Here is a 14,724-nt window from a genome sequence, read left to right on the forward strand (position 1 = left end):
GAAAACGTCTAACGTCTCTCGAACATTAACGTTAGACTGTTAGTTCAACATGGAAGCTCTTTGTTTTCATCCCAGATTTGGAATATGAATATCCTGATGCACTGAGGAGATGCAGCAAACACAGAAGCACAATGAGTTTGTTCAAAGGTCTGACGGCTGAACCCGGCGGTGTACGACCTGTGACCGGTAGGGGTGGGGGAAAAATGGATACTGTGTAGCATGGTGATATTTTGTTTGCTAATAATGTATGGATACAGGGACAGCAGAAATCGATATTTTGTTACAAAAAGGTTTTTGTGCTCTGACTTCAGAGCATGTTGATCCTTTTTCTGAGCAAGAATCCTGACATTCCTTCACTGTCCAAATGTGTTTAACTTGTTTTTGGCAGCAATAAACATGACAGTTTACTTATTTTAATTTAAGACATGTTTTATTTTAATTAAGTTTAAAACTTTTTTATTTAATGTAAAATTATATTTTATTTTAATTTACTTTCAAATTCTTCAGTTGCTGAAGGGGCTGCATAGTTTTCATAAACTGCATAGTTCAGAATAGCTATAATTGTACCAGATGGTTGATTCAGTTAAGTTGGACTAGACTGTAATACAAACCGTTCAGTTTGTCAACAATCAAACTGAAATGAGAGAAAGACTGAGTGTGAGACTTTGATATTAGATAAAATGAATATTGATAAAGTTTACCTTTATCTACAGAATCTGAATATCGCAAAATATTTTAAAAAATTGCAATAATATCGTATCGTGCGTTAAGTATTGTGATGATATCGTATCGTGGGATGTATGGTGATTCCCACCTCTAGTGACCGGGGCGGGTTTACTCAGTGTTTGACATTAAAAATGTTCCAAGTAAAGTGATGCTGATTCTCAAACCCAACCAACTTTGTCCTGACTGTGATTAACTCTTTGATTTCCGTTATCGAGGCGTCGCGCTAGCTAGCATCAAAGTTGCACGTAGTCTCTACGTCTGTCAGCGTGCGGGGGTTTGCTCGCGAGGCTCCATTTGTACCACGACCATAATGCTGATCGGGATCATAGCAGCCTGATTTCATCAGCATGGCGCTGTGTTACATCGTGGTAATGATATTCAGAACTTTCTTTAGATCTTAAGTTAAAGTTTCTATAAACTTCAAAAAAGTGTAAAGTGAAGCAGCTGGCGGATTAACCGGATGAGCTGTTCTGTAGGACGGCAGCAGGTTTGTCACGATGGTTTCAGATAAATCTTTTCCACTTCAGTCGTTAGTGTAACAACAATCACAGAGCCACACTCTGACAAATGACCACGTTTGAAGTTCCAGCTCAGTAAATAAATCGGACGAGGCTCACAGGAGGAGATCAACACCTCACATGTCCTCACAACCGAACACGCTGAACCCTGCACGACCTTAGCTGTCATTTCCACATTTCTTCTTAGAAATCTGTGTGTGTGTGTGTGTGTGTGTGTGTGTGTGTGTGTGTGTTTCCAGATTAAGATCTCCGTGTAAAACCTTGAAAGTTTGTTCATATGCATTTCCTGCACATATAACGCCCAGCGGGCCGCCGACAGCGACGACGGGGTCTCTGTCTCGTTCATCTGCGTCCTCCACCCGTCTGCCGGAGCAGAGGGAGGAGGCCGGCTGTTTGTTTGAACAGGAGGAGGAGTGCGGGCCGGGAGGCTGTTTTTGGCTGCAGGCTTCAGTTGCATAATGGCAGGAAGGCGGTGGGAGAGTTTGGACTGGGAAGGGGTGGAGAGGAGGAGGAGGGGCCATGTTTAAGTGAAACTTTCTGTTGTGTACGGACGAGTTTATTTTTTCCTGTCACGTCCTGGTTTGATCCAGGATTTGGGAGAATAAATCTCCGATGATTCGGGAAATGAAAGACGACAGGACGAGGTTTGAGGCAGAGCTCTGTGTGGACGAGCTGAGGGCGTCGTTAGCTGCTGCCTCTGTAATCAGCATCCTGTCGGTGTATTTAGAGTAAAAGCACATACTCGGGATTCTTCCTCACATGACGTGAAACAGCACAAAGTTAATGTTCACACAAATGACCTCAAAACCCCCGAGCTTCAAAGAGCTTTAAGGAACCCTCCCCCATGTTTGTTTGTTTGTTTGTTTGTTTGTTTTTTAGGAAAATGTAGATTTCTCAAGTTTTATTTAGAAATATACAACAGCACGTTGTTGCCACTGAAGGTGAAACAAGTAACAATAATAATTAGACAATGGGAGATTGAATTTTAAAATTCAAACTTAAAAATTTTTAAATATATGATTGTGAAAAGTTAATGTATGAGAAAAAAAACAGACAAACTTTAGTTTTTATAGTGAGACAACAAAGTGGAAAACAGAAAACGTATGTGATTATTAATATTCAGAAAAATATAAAAAGACACGATTTTGTTCATTTAGGATCCAAAGCTGTGTTTAACCCATTTAAGGCTCAGATTTGTGTCACTATTTTTAAATCCTGGTAGAAGTGCGACCACATAAGTTAGCACAATCATTGTTTTCGTATGAAACTCGAGGCATTGTACATCACGTGCATTCAGCTTGTCCCAGCTCGTGGTTTCCATCCACATTTCACGTAAAAAGCGAGTGCAACAACGTGTCACCGTTAGCTGCCACAACCAGAAGTGACGTCATGGGAAACTTGGGAGGCTTAGAGCTTAAATTTCAATGTTAGAAATCGTTTATTTACATTTATTAATTTTAATTAAATAAAAAAAATTTTGGGGGGGGGGGATTTTGCACAATTTATATATATATATATATATATATATATATATATATATATATATATATATATATATATATATATATATTTTTTTTTTTCCCTGAAGTTTATAAAAATAAACGTATAAAGACACTCCAAATTTCTTGTGGTTGGAAACTATTTTGTGCAATGTTTTTGCATTTAGCTTTGAATTTTTTCTGAAATTTCTGTAAGTAGAAATGTTTTGTTTTTTTTTTTTAAAAAAAACAAACAAACAAAAAACCCCAAAACGATTTTGCTTTTCTTTTTTTTTTTTGCAGTCTCTCTGGTTCCTGGACTTGATGCATACATAACATTATAATTTGGGCTGTAACGGTTGCGTTGATGCATAGTGACTTGAAATGCTCCCAGCAGCAGGTAAAAGTATAAAGATAAGCTGTGCTTGGTTCTGTGGCTTTAAGGGTCTCCAAACGTGTCACATGACTGACTCATTCTTACAGTTCGCTGTCAGTTTCCCGATGAGCTCGTGACCTCCTGTGCTGAATGTTCGGCCTTCGGCTGAGCAGCAGCCTGAACAAATCTGTAAAACGTCAGAAACATGAATAAAAACAGCGCCGTGTGTTTCACATCGACGGGCTCGCTCACTCCCTCGCCTCCTCGCCTCGTCTCCGGGTTCGCACTCTCTCAGTAATGGCGTCCTCCTCTGTGTGGGCGCCGTGCTCAGGCCGACGTGTTTATGTAAAAGCCTTTCAGCGCTCTGGCCGTCAGCTGGAAACGCTCGCGCTCTGACAGCTGGGAGGCCTGTGGCGGGGCTTCTGATGCTGAACTCGGATCAGCCTTTAGACATTTCAGAGTTTGAGGCTCTTCAGATTGTTTCCGTGTTTAGTGGCGCTCAGACAGTGAAGCTAATACTTGAACAGAAATATTAAATCTCTGTATTTTATTCTGTTTTTTGTTTTGTTGTTTTTGGAGCCTGACGACTTCCACACCTTTAAAAATGCTCAATCAGGGGCTGGCGCTGCTCTCGCTCTCAGATGTGCCTGGGCATGACATCACTACATCGTTAACATTTTACCTGATTAAGAGAAATTTCATGTTAAAGATGTGCGGTGACGTTACCGTGCACGGTGTGAGGAGACAACGCCGTCGTCTAGTTGGCAGTTGCTCCATGTGGATCTCCTGAACTTACTAAGATAAAAATGGTGGAAACAAACAGACACGTGAAAAGCTGCAGATTTGCAGCGCTGCTGTGCGCCTGCACGGCCTCTCGCTCACACATGCTTCCTGTGTGAAGGTAAAATCTGCACGGCCTCCTTAAATGAAGGCTCGCAGGGAGCGATCACGTGAAAGCTGCTGGTGGAAAACGACATCTGTTACGCAACATTTGCTTCTTTCTCTCGTCCTTTTATCCTTTTTACTCCCCCCCCCCCCCCCACAGAGCCGTCTGTCACTGACTGAGGATTGTTTCTCTCTGAGCCTGAACTCCATCAAAAAGGCTGCAGTGTTGTGAGACACCAGTGGAAGTCATCACTGGACTCTTATCAGCTGTGTGTGTGTGTGTGTGTGTGTGTGTGTGTGTGTGTTGGCAGTGAGGACTTCTGTGGCATCACATGGTTTGAAGCCTCAAAGTCAGAGTTTTATGTGCTCCTGTACGAATGCATCACACAGAGGCCACGCCCCTAAAAATGCAAAGTTTGAGCCTTAATGTAGTTTAAACAGGTGAGTCCCCCCCCTCCCCCGTACAGGTGTCAGACCTCAGAACAGTTTGTGTATCAGCCTGTAAACATGTTTGTTTCTGCTGTCAAGTTTTAACATGCGAGTCTATGGGGACTGACTCACTGCTGCCTCCGCTGGTCGGTCGTGGAACTGGTGCATAGAAATGTCATCATGTCAGTGCGTGATCGAAATGCTACCATCCACACTTCCTGGGTGAGCAGAGGATGCAGCGTGTTATTGATGGAACGAACACACACACACACACACACACACACTCCTATTACTTAAGTCCACCATTTACTGCTACATGCACACAATCAATATCTGATCCAGCAGCTCAGGAGGCACTTAGTTAGCACTCATGAACACACACACTGTGTGCTCTTAACTATGCAGCTGCCAGAGCAGCTATTAATTATCAATGAGCATCCTGAGTGCTGTGTGTGTCTCTGTGTGTGTGTGTGTGTGTGTGTCTCTGTGTGTGTGTGTGTGTGTGTGTGTGTGTGCGCGCACATGGACAGATGATTAATCCATTGTGAAGTTATCAAATATAGATTTGAAATGTACTGAAGGCAGCTCTGCTCTCACGTCATCAGCAATAAAGAACTCGATTCATTTTACAAACCTGCACACGTGCAGTGAGAACGCCGCCTCCTCTTCCTCCTCCGCCTCCTCCTCCTCCTCGATGAAGGAAGAACAGTTCTAATCATTTGTGAGCGTGCATGGACGTCCTCATGCTAAGCTGTAAAGTGATATAATGACTGAATCCATTAACTGATGTTCTCCACGCTGACTCATCAATTATGAGTCTAATGGAGTAAACACCGGCCAATTAACGGACCTTTAACCAGTTTAGTGGATGAGCTGAAGCCTGTCAGCTTGTTTCATGTAAGGAAACCAATGTGAGACCTTTGAAGGCTTTCTGAGTCCAGCTGCTGTGAGAGACCGCCTCTAAGACAGCGAGCACCTTGTGTTGGTTTCAGTAAAACATCTGCAAATTAACCTGAGTGTATAGACATGACCCCTCATTTCCCTTTAAGTGTAAAAAGTACACAAACACTATAAACATGTTGACCTGTGCAGCCGAGATTAAAAGCAGAAACCATGAATCCAAGTGAAGGATGTCCCTCAGACGTGCTTCTTATCTCTTTGTCTTCTGATCACCGTGGGAATCCTAGATCTTTCCAGATGTTCCTACGTCTGCCCCATCACGTCTCCTCTCCTGCAGAGCATCCTGTTTAAAATCCACAACGCGCTCTCGTGTTTTTACTCTTCCATAGTGTTGGCGTTAAAGACAAAGATGTGAAAACAACCTTATTGTCTGGAAATATTTGGAGCTTCTTACACCTGCATTGTCTTTGATATCCAGCAGGGGGCGACTCCTGAGAGGAAAATGTTCATCAGTGTAAGAATCCTGGAAAGTCACAGTCGTCCCCAATAACACCAAAAAACCTTCAGACTCCTGAACATTTTTTTTCTGTCCTTGATGATGTCACAGGAAGTGGGCGTAGCTAACGAGGGGTTGACGTCAGCGTGGCTCCCTCCATCTTTTACCTACAGTCTGTGTGTTTGAAGAGGCTCATTTTTTATAAATCACATAATTCTGTTAAATTAAACTTCTGACTTTTCCTAAAATATTTTTTTAATCATTTGATTAATTTTTGGGGTAAGAATAAAAGGGGAAATACAAATAATGATCATTTATACCCAGATGTGATGTGGACGTCATTTGGACCCCACAATGGCAGCATGCTGAGTTGCCTAGCAACACTGTTTACACACATTTAAACATGAAGGCTGGTGTAACAGGATTTGTAAAATTAATAAAACTGAGTCTTAAATATCTGTTTAGTCAAATCTTAATTTTAATCAAAGGAAAAATTAACGTCTGACCTCCAGGAAACTTCTTTGTAGCAGGACGGTGTCAGAATGGCGCCCCCTGGTGGTTCGACTGTTAAATGTTATTTTTGGAATTTTTACTAATGAACGTTAAAACATTTTTTTTAGATTAAGAGCACACAGGTCTACGGTGACGCTCATTTTTGCCTTGGTCACACTTCCGGTCTGATTCTGGAGCTCACTAATACGTTTTTTATTATTTTAATGAAGTTCTATCGGTGTGTCTCTACTCTGTCCTTTTATTTTACTGAATTTGGACTTGCTTTCTGAAATTCCTGCTCTCTCTGCTCTCTTTGTCTCACTTGAATCTCTGCTCTGAACAAAACAACTCGCTCGAGTGAGCAAATGTGACCGCATGACTTATTGATGGCGAGCGGCCGCGTCGTCTGGCTGGGTGGCGAGGGGACCTCGGCTAGGTTGGCTCCGGCTTTCTGATTGGACTGTTTTTTAGCTGTGTTTAGCCGAGGTCGGTGTGAAGCTGCAGACGATTGGTTCTCACGGAGAACAAACGGGCAGAGACGACTGAAGCGCGTCCAGAGAAAATCAAAGTGACAGAAACACAAAGAGGAACACAAACGTCAGCTGGAAGGACGCCAGCGCCGCTCAAACACAAAAAACACTCATTTAAGTTACTGAGACCAAAATATGAAACGCTACGATGATAACCTCTGCTGCTTCTCAAGTAATGAATTCACAACATATCATGGAGGACTGAACACCAACGAAGAAGACACAAAAGACACATTTCAAATGTCTCTCCCCGCGGCCGCTGCTGATTGGCCCTTGTGACATGTGACCAGATGGAAAATGATGTCGACCATCAAAAGAAGCTGAATGTTGGTGCTGATCTGAGTCACTGCTCTTATATCGAACCACCTGCTATTAACACATGATCAGTATGTGGACGTGCATTGTGGGTAATTGTGTTTACAGCTGCTTCAGTTTGATCGTCATCGCAGGAACGCGTCCATCGGCTCTCGTGACTTTTCCTGATAAGAGATCCAGATGCAGGATCTTTAAACGGGTGGAAAACGGGGTCTCAGTGTTTCCTTCCTACTCTCTCTCTCTCTCTGTCACATTCACTCATGTGCTCACTCGCCCTCTCTCATTCTCCCACACAGCTCTCTCTCGTGATCTCATCTCCTCTGACTGCTGACACATTCCTGTGCTTTCAGCCCTTTATTCCCTTTGTGTGTGTGTGTGTGTGTGTGTGCGCTCACATGACAGAGCAAAGGGGCCCCGGAAGCTGACTGAATGGTTTTGGCTCATCCAGTTTCAGTCTGAGAGTGAAATCCCGTCATAGCTCAAGGCTTCGTCAGCTGTGCAGATTCAGGTTTTAGACATTTTCTTTTTTAAATGTGTTTCTGTGGTTTTGCTGAAGACCAATCAGAAGTTTGAAGTCAGAATCAGGTTTTTAGTGTTCACCAGTTTTCTGTTTCATAGCTTATGCTGGAGATCAGCTTCAGTCCTGATGGATGGAGCTCCGCCCCCACCTTGGAGCTCCGCCCCTGCCTCAAAACTCAAGGCTGATCAATTTGGGGGCGTCTGCTTGTCTGCCAGCTTTTCTAAGAGCATCACAGTCTAAAAACACACAAACCTCAGTTTAAAGGTCAATTTTTAAAGTCCACTAAATGCACAGTGTTCACTTTTTTGCCACCTACCTTCAGCCCACCTGAAGGACGTCTATGCTGACGGTGTGAGGATTCCTGGGAAAGCTCTGCAGGGCCCAGGAAGTCTGTAGTTCTGCGGTATTTGAGTCTTTAGGATGTTTATTGCATTCATTAGTGATTCTTGTGATGGATTTAAAGAGTGTGACAAACAGCAAACCTCTGCTAAAAGATCTGCATCTTTACCATGAAAATATTACTTCCACTCCTCGTAGCTTGAAGTCACCGACGGCACCGTCGCAGGCGAAACTGCTGCATTAACGTTTGGTTAGAAAAGCTTTTATTTTGAAAGAGGTGCTTTAATTTATGTAACCCTGGCGACGTGGTTCTGGGGCAGACCTTTCTGTCTGAGTCATTATTGATCCCTGCTGATTGATTTGTCTGTATGTGTGTGTGATGAGCGAGCTGTGTGTGTCCAGGCTTGGCGTTGCTGTTTGTCCTCTGCAGGACTCTCAGGTCAAAATAATCCTCTGTTATCATGTATTTGTCTTAAACTAGCAAGTTCACTGCTTAAACTAACCGCAGATATTTGATGCCACGACGTTGCTACAGTGCAGAAAATTTAAATCCTACACAAAAATAATCCTGGAATAGACTGAACGGAAAAGACCGTCCTGGCTGCAGGATTCAGGCTGGAGTTTAGTCGTCCTCTCTCTTATTGACGTGCTGGGACTTGTTGTTGTTGTTGTTGTCAGGATCTTCTGGTCGAGCCTCCTTTCTGACGCTCTGAATAACAAACGTTTACAAAAAGGTGCGTGGGTCACGTGTGAGTCCATGCATCAGGTCAGAGGGTCGCTGCTACACGACCAGAGTGCTTGTTGCAGCCTCAAGTGTCGCCCCCTGGTGGCCGTTATTAATAACTCAGCTTCCACACCGGCGTCACTCTGCACAGCTGGAGCTGCTGATGTTTGAAATAAAGTAGGATGCTGATGCTGTCGTTCACTTTGAGAAACGTGACCGATGGAGGTCCTGTAGCAGGTAAAACGTTAATAAATGACTAAAATTTGAATTAGAAACAATAAATTGCAGTTGGATCTTGAAGTCCTTCCTGCTTTGCTGCATGCACACGCTCCGTCGTCCGCATGCGTTAGCCTGGATGGATCAGCTCTTTGTGGGAGGAGCCGGTCTGTACACTCCTCGTGTTCGTGACGGTCCGCTCGTCCTGACGCGTCCCGCGGTTGAAGCTTGCTGTTTTTCTGTCGTTGCACCAAAAGTCTGGACATCAGACTGATTTTAGATCAAAGCTGCAGACAAAATGTTTCTGTTCAGCTTCAGAAACGGCTGATTCTGGACCTGTGATTGGAGGATTGGGGTGTGTGTGTTAAATGTGTAAAGTCGTTGTTTAATCCGAGGAGCGGCGGCGTAGACGGGCCGCTGTTTGAGCTCGAGCTCATTTACAGAGCAGATCAAATCTGAATTTTCTTCCCTGCATTTGAATCCATCACTGTGAGCAGGGCTGTCTGCGCCCCATTGATTAGTCGCCGTAACTATGGCAACCTCTAACTCTATTAACGGCTCAGATAACCTAATTAGCGGAGATGCTCTGTGTCCTGTCATATTTGTGCTGCGCGTCCTCCAATCAGCTCCCTCAGGCACGACCAGCTTAAACTCCGCTTTCTCTGAGGCGACACTTCCACGGGAGCATTCTGATTGGACGTCACAAATAAACAGGAAGAGCCAGGACGCGGCGCTCGATGCCGTGTTTGTTTCTCCCACAGACGCTGTTCGTGTGTCCCTGTTTGTTTCTTATCTGAACGCTGACGCTGGGACACAATCGCACGTTCGGCTGTGCTCGGGTTCTCGGCGCAGAGGACGCACGCCACTCCATCTCACGTCTGAAAACTGCTCCGATCAAACGGTCCAAAAGCTCCTCGTTCCAGATCGAAACGTTCAGTCTTCTGCACATTGAAGCGTTTCTTGTCCTCAGTAGACGGAGCACACTGGCTTCCTCTGACTGGTTTTGCTGACCTTTAGTGCTGCGTGATTTCTCGTGCACGCCAATTATGTGTGACTTCAGGGTCTTTGTCTGCTCAGGATGAGATAACCGGATTACAGTGTACATCACAAACTGTCAGAGCCGTCCTGAGACCTTCACCAACTTCTTCCTGCAGGAGACATGAAAGCAGCTCAGGGACGCCTGGGCTCAAAAGCAGACGCTGGTTTAGTTAAACCCAACACTGACGTCTAAACTCACCAGTCCTCGGATCCTCTCTGACAGCGTGATGTATCCATCCGCCCTGATCTGTGTGTGCGTCTCTTTGCGATGATTCAATCGTTACGAGGACATTTTATCTCAAATCTAACAAAAATCTAATTACTGGCTCCGGCTCAGAGTCGCTAATTAGATTCAGGACGGTTTCCTCATTAATCGAAGCTCCACTGATCAGTCAGGCTCGAGTTAGTCTGAGGATTTATGTAGTGTTTTTGGTTTTACCTGACACGTGCATTCTTTGTACTGAGCAGCAGGGGGCGACGCCTCCGATCGAGCGGAGGTTTACAAGAAAACAAACGTCTTCGATCTGTGAGAAAACATGAAGTTCATGTTCAGATGCAACAACTAATTTTATATTAGCCAAAGCAGAGATGGGCCACAGTTACTTGTGCAGTTACTGTAATCCGATTACTTTTTTCAAGTAATGAGTAAAGTAAGGGATTACTATTGCAAAAACAGTAATTAGATTACCGTTACTTTCCCGTAGGAACGCTGCGTTACTGCGTTACTAAAACCGTGATTTTTTGCGAGAATGTCTCATGACAGTGACGTAAGCGAGTGCGACGTTCGTGACAACAGCTGTGTGCAGATCAACAATGGATCATATATCGAGTGCAGAGAGAGTATGAGCGTGCAGCGTTTAAAGCGTGGAAGTACTGACCTTACTTTGAGTTTGATTCCATAAAAAGTGACAAAAACATTAGTGTCCGTTGTGCGTGGGAAGAAAACTTCTTTTTACAGCGAAAAAACCCCTAAACTTCCAAACAAGCACCGAGTAGCTACGACGTAATGGGAAACTCACAGAGAAACTCGCGGATTCTTCCACTGACCGCTGCACACCTGCACCAGGGTAACCCTCCGCCTACCCCACTCCTGCTTTACAGGTGAAAATAGAGCAACAGGACCGCTAGTCTTTGACTTTATTTATTTTCTGCTGTGTTTTACTTGCATCTATTTGAAAGACTGAGTGTAAACACACAAAATATTTTATTTTATGAGCTGGAATGTGCAGAAAATAGGTTTAAATGTTAAACTAATTTCTTCCAGTCAGAGAATGTTGCAGATAATTAAATTTTTGCTTGATGCATAAAGTTAAAAGATTAAAACTAATAAAACAAGTTTTAAAAAGAGACTTTTCCATTTGATTACATTTTGTATGATGATTATGTAGAAAAAGTCGAATTGGGCTGAAAGATCTATCACTTTATCACCTATTCAGGTTGTAAATCGTGGTTTTAAAAAGTAACTAAGTAATTAATTACTTTTGAAAATAAGTAATCAGTAAAGTAACGGGATTACTTTTGGGGAAGTAATCATGAATTAGTTACTGATTACTTTTTTCAAGTAACTTGACCAACACTAGCCAAAGCGGAGACCGTCCAATCAGAGAGAGGTTATGTGTCTGACGTGAACACCTGGAGTCAGCTGGACGTCTGTAAGACGAACGTCTCACAGCGTCTCCAGCACCGCTCTGAGCTGTGGATGTTCACACGGTGCTGTCGAGCTCGTCGTGTTTTCTTTGCACCTTTTATAAAATCACAAGTGAAACAGAACCTGAACAGAGCTGAGCGCAATCGTTCAAACCTGGAGCCAAAATGGCGCCGTCCCTGATTCCAAGCGCGAGCTTCCGTCCAATCGGTGTCTCTGACTTCCTGCCGCTGCTCTGCTTGGACCTCGGTGGTGTCGGGTCGGAGAGCTGCTGCCCCACATGGCTCAGTGTGGCCTACATAAGACTGCAGAGAGGAGAGTGATGGATCACCTCCTCGTGCATGTCCCAGATAATCTCTCTCACACACACACACACACACACACACACACACACCTGTTGCTGTGTGTTTTCTTTGTGACCTTGCTCAGCTCAGGTTTGGCTCTGGTGCCGCGGACGTGCAGGAAGTCTGTGGCGATCCGACACGACTGGAAAACTCTTTGCTCTCCGTGTGGCTCCAGTCTGGTGTCCGCCGTCGGTCGGTTTGCGTCTGTTCGTGGTCGGGGCGAGCGCCGTGGCGGCAGCTCGTCCTGCGTAGGAGTCTGAATGCAGAGTGAGATTCTGCCGGTTTGCGTTGCCATGGTGAACTGTTGATGTTTGAATAGAGCTAAAAATACAACGAAACGAGAGTCGTCTGTTTTTCCATCTGATCTCAGCTTCATCAGGTAACAGCAGGCGTGCGCTGACGAGACGCCAACGAAGCGTTTGATTCATCAACAATCAATCAGCTGATCGAACCACATGACCTGTGGTTTCTCTCTCGTGTCCACAGCAGATCTGACGAAGCCTCCGGTCCACTTCCACTCCTAACCCTGAACTTTGATTCGTTCCCACAGACGGGGCGGGGTCTTTGATCCTGTCGCCGCCGTCTGTGATTTAGCTCCGCTGGCAGCGTGGTCGTTCCTCCTCCCGAAGCTCCGGCCGAGAGTCTTTGTGCCGCTGTCGCCACCGTGACGAGTGGGCTCCCACGCGCTGCATGCTGGGGCAGCGTAACCATGGCGACGTGTGTTTTCGCCCGTCTTTCGGTGCAGAATAGAGCGTCGTAAATAACATTCAGTCGTCCGCTCAGAGCAGCAGGTCGTGCCTTTATTTTGAAAGGAAACGCTGCAGCGTTAATGTTCCCTCTGACCGGCCTCAGGAAAGCTGAGACGCGCCCGTGTACGAGACGTGACGGCGTCTTACTGCGCTCAACATCAGTGAGTCGGTGAGTGATTCTCAGCGTGGTTAAACGGCGTGAAAGCAAAGCGAAGGACTTGGACGTGTTAGTGTGTTTTCGTTACTGGAGGTTTCTCAGCTTTCATCACATTTTGTTGTTGTTACTGCAGCAGCAGCTTCTCGGGTGGAGCAGGTGGAGAGGATGTTTGCTTGTTGCTGCTTCAGGAACAGAAACGTGTGAAGAGGAGGGAGGAGTTTATTTCTCGACTCCGAGTCGAGCCGCGCTCGCTCTGACCTCAGATCAGTGCTCATCCACCTGTGTCACAGGACACAGGGGTGGTGTATGAGGTAAACACACGGGTGGCGGTTTGTCGTCCTCTCAGTTTTACAGTTTCAGCTGATTTTAATTCGATTCTTTGAGTTTTTAGTCTTTGCTCGTCCGTAAACTCTCAGATAATTTTTACATTTTTAATCTTCCTCGTTCACACGTGTGGCCGACGTCTCCTGAGCTGAAAGCACAATCACATCCTGTGTAGGATTACAGATGTCTGCAGGTTAAAACCAAAGCCCTACAGTCACAGTGTGGCAGAGGTGTGGGCGGAGGCGGGGCTGCACTTGACGGCTTTCATCAGAAAGGAAGCCGCGGCGAGCTTCAACAGGAGGTAATTGTAGTGAAGGATGCTGGGAGAGTGAGAGAGGTGGGAGGAGGACGTGGGCGAGAGATGGAGAGAAAAGATGCTCAGAAATGAGGCACACGTGCTGGATCCATGTGAAGGTGCATGATGGGAAACGTAGGCTCCAGCAGGGCTGACCTCACTTTTTAACATCCTCACATCAGATTTAATGAGGAAAAGCTGCAACACAAAATTCTTAAAAGTGTAAAAAGTCTGACTTTTTCCGCCCCGTCGTCTCTATTTCTGTACTTCCTGTTCCCAGCCGGGGTCGTCCTCTCTCCGGGGTATAAATATCCTCCTGAGAAGGTTCGGCTCGTTCTTTCTGCTGCTGGCAGCTTTCACATGCTGACCTGCAGCAGACCTTCAGTTTCCCGCGCTGGCCCGATTCCCGGCGTCCTCACTCGCAGCTTTGCCTTCCTCAGCCCCTGAACTTTGACCTTCCGCTGCAGCAGGAACGTAGTCGCCATCATCTGCGTGCAGCCAAACCTCGCTCTTCGTCAGGTGTGTGGTCACCTGCCCGGACGGAGACTTTTTAAACTCATCCAACTGCACAGCAAACGAACACATTTCACGTGCAGCACGTCCATCGCTGCGGCCGCCAGGATGGACGCTTCCTGCGCCAACGATCCAGCCGCGTCCCCGAAGCCTAACCGCCAACACGTGATGCATTCGAGTGTCTGCGGATTAATGATCGCAGTGATGATTGTTACAGATTATGAAACCAGCAGCTTCAGTTTCATCCTGCAGCTCAGCTCAGCTCTGCTGCCCTGCAGTGACACACTTACTAAAAACTGTTGTCATGACTCCGTGTGTGTGTGTGTGTGTGTGTGTGTTATTGCTTCTGTCTGAGTGCACATTGTTAGCTTCACTCATGCACACGCACACACACTCATGCACACACACGCACACACACAGGGTCCCAGTTGTGGCGTATTTTTAGCGTAGCAACACAAGCAGCTCCAGCCTGACTGGTTGTTGAGCTGTAAGTGGGTGGCCACACACACACACACACACACACACACACACACACACACACACACACACACACACACACACACACACACACACACTCTCTGCAGGGAAAACAGACTCAGAATAATTTCATTGGTTGAGTTGGTCTTCAGTAGGCGGAGCCAGAGGGGACCTGTAGTGTGATGCAGAGTAGAGACGTTTGAATTGACCGCAGTGTGAGGAGGACGGAGGGGAGAGC

The 14,724-nt window shown here is 45.6% G+C and overlaps 1 long non-coding RNA gene across 1 annotated transcript; it reads right to left on the minus strand.

The window, feature by feature from the left end:
- Positions 1-5,904: 5,904 nt before the first annotated feature.
- LOC146505874 (uncharacterized) lies at positions 5,905-14,379 on the minus strand. Its single transcript, XR_014877678.1, has 2 exons — positions 9,811-14,379; positions 5,905-9,708 (listed from the first exon to the last, which is right to left on the minus strand). It is a non-coding gene; the product is annotated as an uncharacterized LOC146505874 (long non-coding RNA).
- Positions 14,380-14,724: the final 345 nt, after the last annotated feature.

Source organism: Neolamprologus multifasciatus, chromosome 13 (genome assembly GCF_963576455.1).
Source record: "Neolamprologus multifasciatus chromosome 13, fNeoMul1.2, whole genome shotgun sequence".
Classification (NCBI taxonomy): domain Eukaryota; kingdom Metazoa; phylum Chordata; class Actinopteri; order Cichliformes; family Cichlidae; genus Neolamprologus; species Neolamprologus multifasciatus.